The following is a 12870-nucleotide window of genomic DNA, read 5'->3' on the forward strand; positions in this document are numbered from 1 at the left end:
TCAAAAAAAAGTATTATATTAGCAAAGCTTTATTGAAATTAGCAATTTTTTATCCCAAACCTTTATTTTGAGAATAGACTGGTAGGGAGGAGGGTGGCAGTCAAGGAAGGCAATGGGGAGATAAGTTATAGGCTATTGTGACTCTCCGGGCTAGAGATGATAGTGGCCTTCACCAGGATGGAAGCAACAGAGATGGCAAAAAGTAGTCAGATTCTGGCATTTTTTTAAAAGTATAATCATCAGAATTTGCTGGCAGATTGGATATGGATTGAAAGAGAACAATAACAGTGAATATTGATTCCAAGAGTTTCAGCCTCACTTAATTGGAAGGATGGAGATGCCAATAACTGAGACAGGGGTACTGTTGATGAAGGCAATGTAGGGGGAAAATCAGGAATTCCATTTTTGCCCATAGTAGCTCTGAGATTCATATTAGACATCTAAGTGAAGATGCTGAGTTTTAAACTGGGATTTTAAAAATCAGCTTTAGACTTTCAGCTTTCATATTTTTTCCTTCCTAAAAATGATCTACCTGGAAAACTGCCTGACCCATTCACTCTCAGGGTCATATAGTTAGTCCTTTCCTTCCTCCCCTTTTACAAATATTCTCTCCACTTTACAGTTCTCAGAGGACTGAACTACCAGAGCAAACCATTCCAGAGATCTTTTCTCTTTGCTAAGATAAATGACAACAACCTGGTTGGAGGTAGCTGTATCAGTCTTGTTTCCAGAGTGGGGATAAAGTAGAGCAGAGCGCCTAGCTAATGCAAGATGGCATGCCGAATGAAAAATAATTAAGCTTTGCCACTTTAAGTCACTGAAATTTGGGGGTTGTTTGTTACTGCAGCACAAATTACCTATCCTGACTGATACAGAGACATGCTTCTAGCCATTCTAAACTTTATTATACTATGTTGCCCCTTGTATAAAAACCTCAGGGCCACCAAACAAAGAAGCAATTAGAAATATTGGTTTTTCCTTTAGTAATTGACCAATGCACTATAACCCAAAGTTATTTTCTGTCTTGTACATATTTCTTTTAAGATAGAGACACAAGGTGCTAGGAACAGAGTATTTTGGCCCATGTTGGGTCATTGTGAATAGAAATATATTGTGCTGTGGGAAAATAGGAGAGATAACATTCATTTAGTGACCTTATCTCTTCAATCTCTCTCTTATTATCAAACAATCCTTCTTGAGGAGGGGTCCCATAAGAGCAGTGCAAGGAGGTGGTTAGTAGGAAATAATGCCAAAAGGACCTTTTCACATATTTAATTGTAATAAACTCTTATCAGCCAGTCTCAAAATCCTAAAACATGCCCTTATCTGAAAAAAAAAAAAGAGTCTTTGAACAACTGAAACAAGACAAGTTAGTGATGCTGATTCATTTCAAAGAAATTGAAATGAATTGTGCTGAAAAAAAGATTTTCAAAAATAGCTAATATATTTAATATTTTAATAGCTGGATAAAATTTAAGGATGAAAATTTTATGGCTATCTTTCAGATTCAATGTATGCTATTTGGTACAAACTTAGAATGTGCCTCTCACTACCTATGTTGGTATTTAAGATACATCCCTGTGCCTCAGTTATAAAATATGTTAGAGTAGCTACCTCATAGAGTTGTTATAAGAAATAGATCAGTTAATATTCTCAGAGTTTTGGGAGCACAGTAAATGCTATTTTTATTAAATAATAAATACATTAGTAAAATATTCCATGAAATACTTAAAGCACATTTATCAAATTATGAGTTATAACAATTACATAATCATATGATAACAAATATATATGATTATATAAGATGATCTGATACCACCTTATAACATGTTTAATTTTTTTCATTTCCCATTAGATTGTGGTCCAATATATTTACAGCAAATATACCCTTTTTTAAATTAAATGGATAGGTAATGTTTGATTATAATGTCTATTAAAATTACTGAAGCTATTTCTAATTTTTACATGATTCTTAATCACTTCCAAAAGTTAAACTGGAATTCAATACACACTCAAACACACACACACACTCAGGGTCACACTTTCTTACCAAAAGAAATCCCATGTCCTTGCTTACCCCTTGTTTCACAAAAAGAATGTAATTTGGTGTACATAATACATTGTGTTATTTCAGATTAAGTAATGAAAACACCATTACAGTCCTACTTTATGACTTTATAAAATGAATGATTTATATTAGAGCTACATCACATTAACTTTATCTTAACATCTTTTATTAGTCTACTTTACAAGATACATTTTTATTTCTCATAGGATTTCATAATGTACCTTGAAATATGTATTAACACATTTATTTGAATTAAAAAATAATTACATTTTTTGACAGAAAGTATAATTTGACTGATAAGCCTGACAATGAGGACTAACTATGCAAATTAAATTTCAAGTTGCCAGTTTCAATGAATCAAATTAAATGAATCTGTAGTTCTAAGATTTTGATGAAAATATCTGTACATGAGATTACACAATTTTATCAAAAATTACTTTGCTAGCAAAGCTGTACTGAAATTAAAAACATATTTATTTTCCCAAAACTTTCTGATTATATTCAGTTAAACAAGGTGCCATTAAATAAAAGAACAATCGATATAATTAATATTTTTTCCATTAAACTGCTAAACTCTTTTTTTGGTATATTTCTAAGAAACTGGGAAAGTATTTACACTGTCTGAATAACAAAATATTTTGCAAGTCATTTCCAAATCTTTGTTATCAATATAATTGAAGGCAGACCTAACTGAGTTGTCAGCTGACAGATCATTAACATAATTTTAATGAGAATTACATTAATTTTTAACAATATGACTCATCATGAGTTCAAATAATTGACATAGTTTAGCAAAATAATTCCAACCCCATCCACTTATTTATGTGAACAAGATTTCTTAGCAGCTTTGGCTATACCAATAACAATCAGAAATATAATTTATTTTGAACTTTCATGACTACACAACCTACAAGCATACCATGTTTTACCACGCTTTGCTTTACTGCACTTTGTAGGTATTGCATTTTTTACAAATTGAAGGTTTGTGGCAACCTTGCATCAAGTAAGTCTATTGACACCATTTTTCCAGCAGCATATGCGCACTGCGTCTCTGCATCATATTTTGGTAATTCTTGCAATACTTCAAACTCTTTCATTGTTCTTATATCTTTTATGGTGATCTGTGATCTTTGACGTTATTATTGTAATTGTTTTGGGGTGCCACGTGACAGCAAACTTAATCAATACACGTTGTGTGTGTTCTGACTGCTTCACAAACTGGCTATTCCCCCACCTCTCTCCCTCCCCTTGGGCTTCCCTATTCCCTAAGACACAACAGCATTAAAATGAGGCCAACTAATAACCCTAAAATGTCCTCTAAGTGTTCAAGTGAAAAGAAGGCACCCATCTCTCACTTTCAAAAAAGCTAGAAATGATTGAGCTTAGTGAGGAAGACATGTCAAAAGCCCTCTTGCACCAGTTAGCCAACTTGTAAATGCAACGGAGAAGTTCTTAAAGGAAACTACAAGTGCTACACCAGTGCATACATGAATGATAAGAAAACAAAACAGCCTTGTTGCTGATATGGAAAAAATTTGAGGGTCTAGATAGAAGATCAAACCAGCCACAACATTCCCTTAAGCCAAAGCCTCATCCAGAGCAAGGGCCTAACTCTCTTCGATTCTATGAAGGCTGAGAAGTGAAGCAGCTGAAAAAGAAGTGATTCATGGGGTTTAAGGAAACAAGCTATCTCCATAACATAAAAGTACAAGGTGAAACAGCAAGTGCTGCTGTAGAAGCTGCAGCAAGTAAACTGGAAGATCTTCCTAAGACAACTGATGAAGGTGGCCACACTGAACAACAGATTTTCAATGTAGATCAAACAGCCTTCAAAAAGTCCATCCCTGGCTTCAAAGCTTCAAAACACAGGCAGACTCTCTTGTTAGGGTTTGATGCAGCTAGTGACTTGAAGTTGACGCCAATGCTCATTTACCATTCCAACAACCCTAGAGCCCTTAAGAATTGTACTATATCTACTCTGTCTGGGCTTTATAAATTGAACAGCAAAGCCTGAATGGCTGCACATCTGTTTATAGCATGGTTTACTGAATAATTTTAAGCCTACTCTTGAAACCTACTGCTCAGAATACAAAATTTCTTTCAAAATGTTACTGCTTATTGACAATGCACCTAGCCACCCAAGAGCTCTGATGGAGATATGCAAGGAAATTAATGCTGTTTCCATGCCTAACACAACAGTCAGTCTGCAGCCCACAGATCAAGGACTAATTTTGACTTTCAAGTCATATTATTTAAGAAATATATTTTGTAGGGTTATAGCAGTCATAGACAGCAATTCCTCTGATGGAGCTGGGCAAAGCGAACTGAAACCTTCTGGAAAGAATTCACCACGCTAGATGCCACTAAGAAAGAACATATGTTATTCATGGGAGGAAGCTGAAATACCAGCACTGACAGGAGTTTGGAAGAAGTTGATTCCAACCCTGGTAGATGACTGAGGGGCTCAATACTTCAGTGGAGGAAGTAACCGCAGATGAGGTGGAAATAGCAAGTGAACTAGATTTAGAAATGGAGCCTGAAGATGTGACTGAATTGCTACCTTTTTTTTTTTTTTTTTTTTTTTTTTTTGAGGCGGAGTCTTGCTCTGTCGCCCAGGCTGGAGTGCAGTGGCACTATCTCGGCTCACTGCAAGCTCCACCTCCTGGGTTCACACCATTCTCCTGCCTCAGCCTCCCGAGTAGCTGGGACTACAGGCGCCTGCCACCACGCCCGGCTAATTTTTTTGTATTTTTAGTAGAGATGGGGTTTCACCGTGTTAGCCAGGATGGTCTCGATCTCCTGACCTCGTGATCCACCCATCTCGGCCTCCCAAAGTGCTGGGATTACAGGCTTGAGCCACCACGCCCGGCCGTAATTGCTACAATCTTATGATGAAACAGTGAGGAGTTACTTCTTATGGATGAGCCAAAAAAAGTGGTTTCTTGAGATAGAATCTACTCCTGGTGAAGATGTTGTGAACATTGTTGAAATAACAACAAAGGATTTAGAATATTATTATACATAAAATTAGTTGATAAAACAGCAACAGGTTTAAAAGGATTGACCCAAATTTTGAAAGAAGTTCTACTGTGGGTAAAATGCTATCAAAGAGCATTGTATGACAGAGAAACTTTTCATAAAAGGAATAGTCAATGGATGTAGCAAACTTCATTATCCTATTTTAACAAATTGCTACAGCCACCCCAGCCTTCAACAGCCACCACCCTGAACAGTCAGCAGTCATCAACATCGAGGCAAGACCCTCCACCAGTAAAATGATTACAATTCACTGAAGATTCAGATGGTTGTTGGCATTGTTTAGCAATAAAGTATTTTAATTTAAGTATATACATTGGTTTTCAGACAGAATGCTACTGTCTAAATCTGCACTATCTCTGAGGTATGCCCGTAACTGAAAAAGAAGCTCAAATATATTTCATCAAAATATATTTTTAATATTTACAGTTTTAATATTTATGCCTAATAACTACTTATCAAAATAATTATTGTCTTGCTTTGACCAATTTTATAATACTAATAATAGTGCTAATAATTCAATACAGAATAAAATGCTTTACCTTTCAGTCTTTTAATCACAGAGAAAAAATGTTTTGTTAATTTTTGATTTATAGTGTATTATGGAGAAATATGAAGATGATTGAGAAAATATGTCCATACATTAAAGGAATGCATTGGGATAAAACTCTGTGGAGTGAAATGGAAATGTGAGTGTAAGGAGAAAAAGGAACAATGTAAAATTTGACTATTCCAGTAGAGCATCTTCATGTTTCTTTATACTGATGGTGGTGCTGCCTCAATATTTGAACTATTGTTTTAAAATATCAATATTTTAATAAACCCAAAATCATATCATTTACTACTATTGAAATGTAAAATAAAAAATTTTTCATGTTATCTTGAAAATGTTCAAGGAAGCCAGGCACAGTGGCTCACACCTGTAATCGCAGCACTTTGGAAGGCTGAGGCAGGAGGATCACTTGGCCTCACAAGAGCCAGGAGTTCAAGACCAGCATGAGCAACATAGCAAGACCCCATCTCTACAAAAAATGTTTTTAAAAACTAACTGGGTGTGATGGCATGCAGCTGTAGTCCTAGTTACTTGCGAGGCTGAGGTGGGATGATCACTTGAACCCAGGAGTTTGAGGTTGCAGTGAGCTGTGACCACACCACTGCACTCCAACCTCAGTAACATAGCAAGACCCTGTCTCTCAAATAAATTGTTTAAGGAATTACATAGTTCTTGAAGATTATTTTAGAGGATGCATAAGCAAAAGTGTCACTTTACAGAAATTCTCACACACGTGTACAGGAAGAAATGTAAAAGAATGTTATTCTAACATTGCTTGAAAAAAGGAAAACTTGGGGTAAATACTCAATGTCCATCAACAGGAGACTAAGTTGGAAAAAATGTACACATATAAATGAAATATTACTATACAGGTATTAAAATGATCAGCCAGAGGTACACGAATCAACATGAATGAATGTCAAAAATATAATGTTAATGCAGCAGCAGACATATTTGTATAAACACTTTTTAATTTAAAACTGCTGAAATATATTGTTTAATTAGAAAATACAGAATAAAACCTTAAAACATGTATGGAATTAATGACCATCAAACTCATGAGAAAGATTAACTCTGGAGACAGAGGGAAATAGAATTGAGAAGAAATATACAGTCTTTGACTAAATCTGTAATGTTTTCTCCTTTTAAAAAATCTGAAGCACTTATAGCAGGAAGTTAGGTTTATTAAAACTCCATAAAGCTAAGGTGTGGGCACATAGGTCACCATATACTCATTTGTATATTTGAACTATTTCATAATAAAAATAGTATGAGATGAAATATAAAAGAAAACAGTAATAACAATATATCCTAAAATGACAAAAGAAAGAATTTAAAAAACCAATCCAACAGATTATAGGAAAAAAATACAGAGAAAAAAACGGTGAATTAAAAACACAAAATAAGGTGGTAGAATATATCAATGATTCATTAGAGTTAGATCTGAGTGTAAATGCTACCTCAGACAATGGCAGTAACACATAGAATCCATTAGATGGCAGTGTTACTTTATATTTATTCTCATTTTTCAGCCTGGTGGGGTCGAGACTCAATGGCGTTCAACGAATTAGATTTCAGACTCAGTTCAATGCTGTTTTAGGTTTGACTCAAACAACTAATAATGAGGAAATAATACAGTAACATTTTTAATGTGCAATACAAATATAAATTTTTATTACACAATAGTTATTTTAAATCTCTGCATATTTTCCATTAATTATTCTTTAACTTGCTAAAACAATTCTGTGTTATTCTATAGGCCCTTCGAGAGGCAGGCAAGACAGAAAGCATTTCCCATTGCTTTAGGGAAAAAAATAAAAGGTCTCTAAATTGTCTCTATACACATTTGCAATAAAGAGTATGGCTCTTAGAAATACAGCCCTGTGACGTAAGCAACACATGGAATTAAAAGGGATCTTGAAAAACCGTCTGTTCTAACCCCCAGCATCTTGAAAACTGACAGACGAGGAACTAGTCTATTTTTAAAGACTTCAAGGAAGGAAATCATCAGTCAGAAAGTTCTCTTCCCATCTAACCTAAATCTCTCCTGATGAAGTGTAATCCCATTGCCTGTAGTGTGGGCCTTTCCACTGAGGTTGAAGGACATCTGCCCACAATCCTCATCTAGAGAATAACCCTTCACATCCCAGAATAGGTGCATATTAGGCTCTTATGAACTCTAAAGTGGATCCCAACAAGGCAGGTAGCTATGAGCAACTGTCAGTAAATTACTAATAGCCCAAATGTTATCATTAAGAGACTATCTCACAAAAGCCTGTTGTAAAGAGATCCAACCTTGGAACAGTTACGGAGTTATGACCGTGAAGTAAAGAGAGATGGGTTTTTATCTCCAGTAGCATTTTAGGTTACCTTACGGGGTTCCATTAAACATAATCATGATTAAACACAGGTGCTTTCATTAATTCTTTTTTTTTTTTTTTTTTTTTTCTTAGGCAGGATCTCACTCTGTCACCCAGGCTGGAGTGCCACTGCACAATCATGGCTCACTGCAGCCTCAACCTCCTGGACTCAAGCCATCCTCCTGCCTCAGTTTCTAGAGTAGCTGGGACCACAAGCATGCGCCACCACACCCAGGTTGGTTTGTTTGTTTTTCGTAGATGGGGTCACATTATGTTGCCCAGACTGATCTCGAACTCCTCGGTTCAACTGATCCTTCCACCCCACCCTCCCAAATTGCTGGGATAACAGGGGTGAACCTGGCCAATTAATTCTTTTTTTTTGGTTGTTTGTTTTTTGTTTTTTGTTTTTTTGAGACGGAGTCTCGCTCTCGCCCAGGCTGGAGTGCAAGTGGCGCGATCTCCTCCGCTCACTGCAAGCTCCGCCTCCTGGGTTTACGCCATTCTCCTGCCTCAGCCTCCCGAGTAGCTGGGACTACAGGCGCCCGCCACCACGCTCGGCTAGTTTTTTGTATTTTTAGTAGAGACGGGGTGTCACCAAGTTAGCCAGGATGGTCTCGATCTCCTGACCTTGTGATCCGCCCGCCTCGGCCTCCCAAAGTGCTGGGATTACAGGCGTGAGCCACCGCGCCCGGCCCAATTAATTCTTTATAATACTCAAAGTCCTGGCCAATTAATTATTTGTAATCCTCACAAAAGGCCTGCAAGTTAGGAGTTGTTATTATCATCGTTACTATTATGATTCTAACTATTTTCCAAATAAGGAAACTGAGGCTCAAGAAAGTTAGTTTGCTCAAAGCAAACAGCTGGTAGGAGACAGAGCTGGCTTTCATTCTTGCCTGACTCCAAGGCTATGCAGGTACAGTACACCACTGTTCCTCAAGTTCTTCTGGCTTTAACGTGATAGGATACATATATATATATCATATGCATATGTATATAATATATATATGATATATATATAACGTGATAGGATATATATACACATATATATTTTTATTTATTTATGAGGGGGGAGTTTCCTCCTCCAAGTCATTGTTCCTCCTTTAACATTAAGATTAACTGAAAGTTAACATTGTGTGTAATGATATGTGATGATCAGTGATTCCATTTCTAGCCCGGTGACAGAAGTCCTCAGATATAAGGAAGTAATAACCTGAAGGTAAAGATCAGTATACATAAAAATGTTACCAAGGGAAGTTGTGGAATCGACTACTCTGTCTTTAAAATTAAGAAATATTAATTACCTTCTCAAGGTGCAGAGATCAAATCTATGGTCCATAGACTAGAGGGATCATTCTGCCAAGCCCTGAGCAATTCAGAACATTGACCATATGATTGTCTTTGCTTCTGCATTTCAGAGACCTGCAGTCTCCCTTCCTATGTTTCCCTCCTCTCCTTCTTCTCCCGGCTCCTCTTTTCCTTCCTCTCTCCTCCCCTCTCTTTCCTTCCTTCCTTCTGTTTTTTTCTTCTTCCTTCCTTTACTTTCCTTTTCCTTCATTTCCTTTTGTCTTTTTCTTCTTCTTTTCTTTCTTTATTTCTTTCTTTTTTTTTTTTTTTTTTTTTTTAAAGACAGGGTCTCACTCTCACCTAGGCTAGAGTATGGAGGTGAGATCCCGTCTGCAGCCTCCACCTCCTTGGCTCAGGTGATCCTCCAATCTCAGCCTTCGAAGAAGTAGCTGGGACTACAGGTGCAAGCCACTCTTTTCTTTTTTAAATTACAAAACAACCACACATCCATTATGTGTATATCAAACAATATAGGCATATAGAAAGCAAAAAAAAAAAAAAAAAATGAAAGTTCTCACCATCTCTCCACACCCTCTCTCCAGGTGGTAACCACTGATAAAAGTTTAATGTGTATCCTTTGGGTCATTTTATATGCATTCACAAAGCAAAAGGAAGGAGAAAAGCAGAGAAAAAGAAGAGAGAATGGAGGAAGTTATTTCAAAACAGATAATATTGTGCATTTTGTTCTGCAGCCTGCTTCTTTCACACAAGACTGTCTTGTAGACATCTAATATTTATATTTTCTTTTAACAGCTGCACAGTATTTGTTAGCATAGATGTGCCATAATTTGTTAACTATTCTCCTATCAGTAGACATTTAGCAGTCTCTAGTTTGCTCCTGTTCCAAGATATGCTACAGTGAAATTTTTGTCCACGTCTATCTTTATACATTTAATGTGAATATTTCTGTGGAATAGGTGTCAACAAGGGGGGTTGCTGGTCAAAGGTAAGAGCAATTTGAGTTTTCACAGACATTGCTAAATTGTCTTCCTAAGGTTCTAGAAGTTATGCTTCTACCAGTTATTATTTTAGCTTTCTTTTAAACCTTTTCATAAATAGAAACTACTACTATTTCACAAAACAGACAAATGGGAGCAATGACTAGAAAGTACACAGAGGCTTCAGGATCTTCATTTAAGAATACTTTTCACCCACTTTTATCAACGTTTTGTGACATTGTTGCTTTTTCTCAAGGGGAAATAGTGGCATTCATGAGGTTTGTTTCTTGGCTTTGTGATGGCTGGAGCTAAAATTAACATACAGTGAAGGTCACAGATCTTAAGTATACATACAAGTCAATGAGTTTTGCTAAATATAATAGAGGATATTTCTATCACCTCAGAAAGTTCCCATATACTCTCTTCAATAAATCCCAGCTTCCATGAATACCCTCCTGTACATATTTTTATGGACATATTTTCTGTTCCTTTGGCTAAGTTTATAGGAGTAGAAATGCTGAGTGATAAGGCTGTTCTATGTTTATCTTCATAAGAAATTACCAAATGGTACCATTTTATATATTAATCAGCACTGTATGAAATTTTTAGGGGTTCCACAGTCTCACCAACATTTTATATAAAATGATATATTATTATAGTTTTAGTTTTTATGTCCCTGACAATTAATGATATTTGAGCATTTATTCTTGTACATATCTTTTGGGAAGTATCTGTCCAAGTATTTTGTCTATCTATTACACTTCTTATTTGTTTTTCCAATTGTTGACTTGTAAGAGTTATTTATGTATTCACTATATAAATCCTTTGTAGGATATGAGTATTATAAATATTTTCTCACAGTCTGTGGCTTACTGTTTTTAATTAATGGATCCAATATTGTCCTGTTTTCTTCTAGTAACAGTCAAGTTTTAGGTTTTAGGTTCAGATCTGTAATAATCCATCTGATTAATTTCTGTGTATTATGTGAGGTAGAAGCTGAGGATCATTTTTACTACACATTTACCCAATTTTTCCAGTACTGTCATAAAGACATAAGTCACCCTTATTTTATTATTCTTTTAATGTCTATAGCAGGGGTCCCCAATCCCCGGGCCACAGACAGGTACTGGTCCATGGCCTGTGTAGAACCTGGGCCACACAGCAGAAGGCATGCAGTGAGCGAGCAAGCATTACCTCCTGAGCTCCGCCTCCTGTCAGATCAGCGGTGGTATTAAATTCTCCTAGGAGCACTAACCCTATTGTGAGCTGTGCATGCAAGAGATCTAGGTTGTACGCCTTTTATGAGAATTGAATACCTGATGATCTGAGGTGGAAGAGTTTCATCCCGAAACCACGCACTCCCCAATTGTTTCATGAAAAAATTGTCTTCCACAAAACTGGTCCCTGGAGCCAGAAAGGTTGGGGACTGCTGGTCTATAGGCTCTATAGTTTTATTTTATTCCTGATATTAGTAATTTGTTCGCTAGGAGTTTATAATTTTATTACTCTTTCCAAAGAAACAACTTGTGTCTTTTGTTAATTTTCTTTATTCTTTTCTATTGCATTGATTTCTACTTTCACATTTATTATTTCTATTATTTACATATATATGGTTTAACTGAGTTTAATTTGTTCTTTTTGTAGTAGCTTAAAATGAAAATTTACATCATTGATTTGACACCTTTCTTTAACTAAAATATCAGCTTTTTTTTTTTTTTTTTTTTTTGAGACAGGTTCTGGCTCTGTCTCCCAAGCTGGAGTGCAGAGGTGCGATCTCAGCTCACTGTAACCACCACTTCCCCCGGCTCAAGCAATTCTTCTGCCTCAGCCTCCTGAGCAGCTGGGATTACAGGCATGTGCCACCATGCCCCAGAATAAAAATATTTGTATTTTTAGTAGAGACAGGGTTTCGCTATGTTGGCCAGGCTGGTCTCAAACTCCCGACCTCAAAGGATCTGCCCACCTAGGCCTCCAAAGCGCTGGGATTACAGGTGTGAGCCACGCTCCCAGCCCAACTAAAATATAAACATTTCAAAGTGTGTTTCTTCTAAGAACTGATTTACCTGCATTCCACAAATTTTGATATGTTATATGTTCATTATCATTCATTTTTAAAGTTTCTCATTTTTCTTGTGATTTCTTCTTTAACCTACAGTTCATTTAGCAGTCTTCAAGAGATCTTATTGTAATTAATTTCTAATTTAACTCCTCTGTGGTAAGAAAATATCTTTGTAAAATGCCAATCATTTGAAATTTGAGTCTTATTTTATGGCCCAGCATATGGTCTATCTTGATGAATGCTCTTTACATACTTAAAAAGAACATATCTTCTGAAGTTACTGGTTACAGCATTCTGTGAATGTCAGTTAGGTCAAGATGGTTCTTAGTATCAAAATCTCCTATATTATTATTATTATTATTATCATCATTATTATTTGAGATGAAGTCTCACTCTATTGCCCAGGCTGCAGTGCAGTAGTGCGATCTCAGCTCGCTGCAAGCTCCACCTCCCAGGTTCATGCCATTCTCCTGCCTCAGCCTCCTGAGTAGCTGGGACTACAGGCACCT

At 36.4% G+C, this 12870-nt stretch overlaps 1 long non-coding RNA gene across 5 annotated transcripts in view; it reads right to left on the minus strand.

Moving 5' to 3' along the window:
- Positions 1 to 7049: 7049 nt before the first annotated feature.
- LOC103226554 (uncharacterized) overlaps positions 7050 to 12870 on the minus strand; it is a 228073-nt gene continuing 222252 nt past the window's right edge. For 4 of the 5 annotated variants that reach the window (XR_012090365.1, XR_012090362.1, XR_012090364.1 and 1 more), the window contains one exon: positions 7050 to 10610. This is a non-coding gene — a long non-coding RNA (uncharacterized lncRNA). The remainder of the gene's footprint in view (positions 10611 to 12870) is intronic. The other variant, XR_012090363.1, reaches the window with a different exon arrangement.

Source organism: Chlorocebus sabaeus, chromosome 21 (genome assembly GCF_047675955.1).
Source record: "Chlorocebus sabaeus isolate Y175 chromosome 21, mChlSab1.0.hap1, whole genome shotgun sequence".
Lineage (NCBI taxonomy): Eukaryota > Metazoa > Chordata > Mammalia > Primates > Cercopithecidae > Chlorocebus > Chlorocebus sabaeus.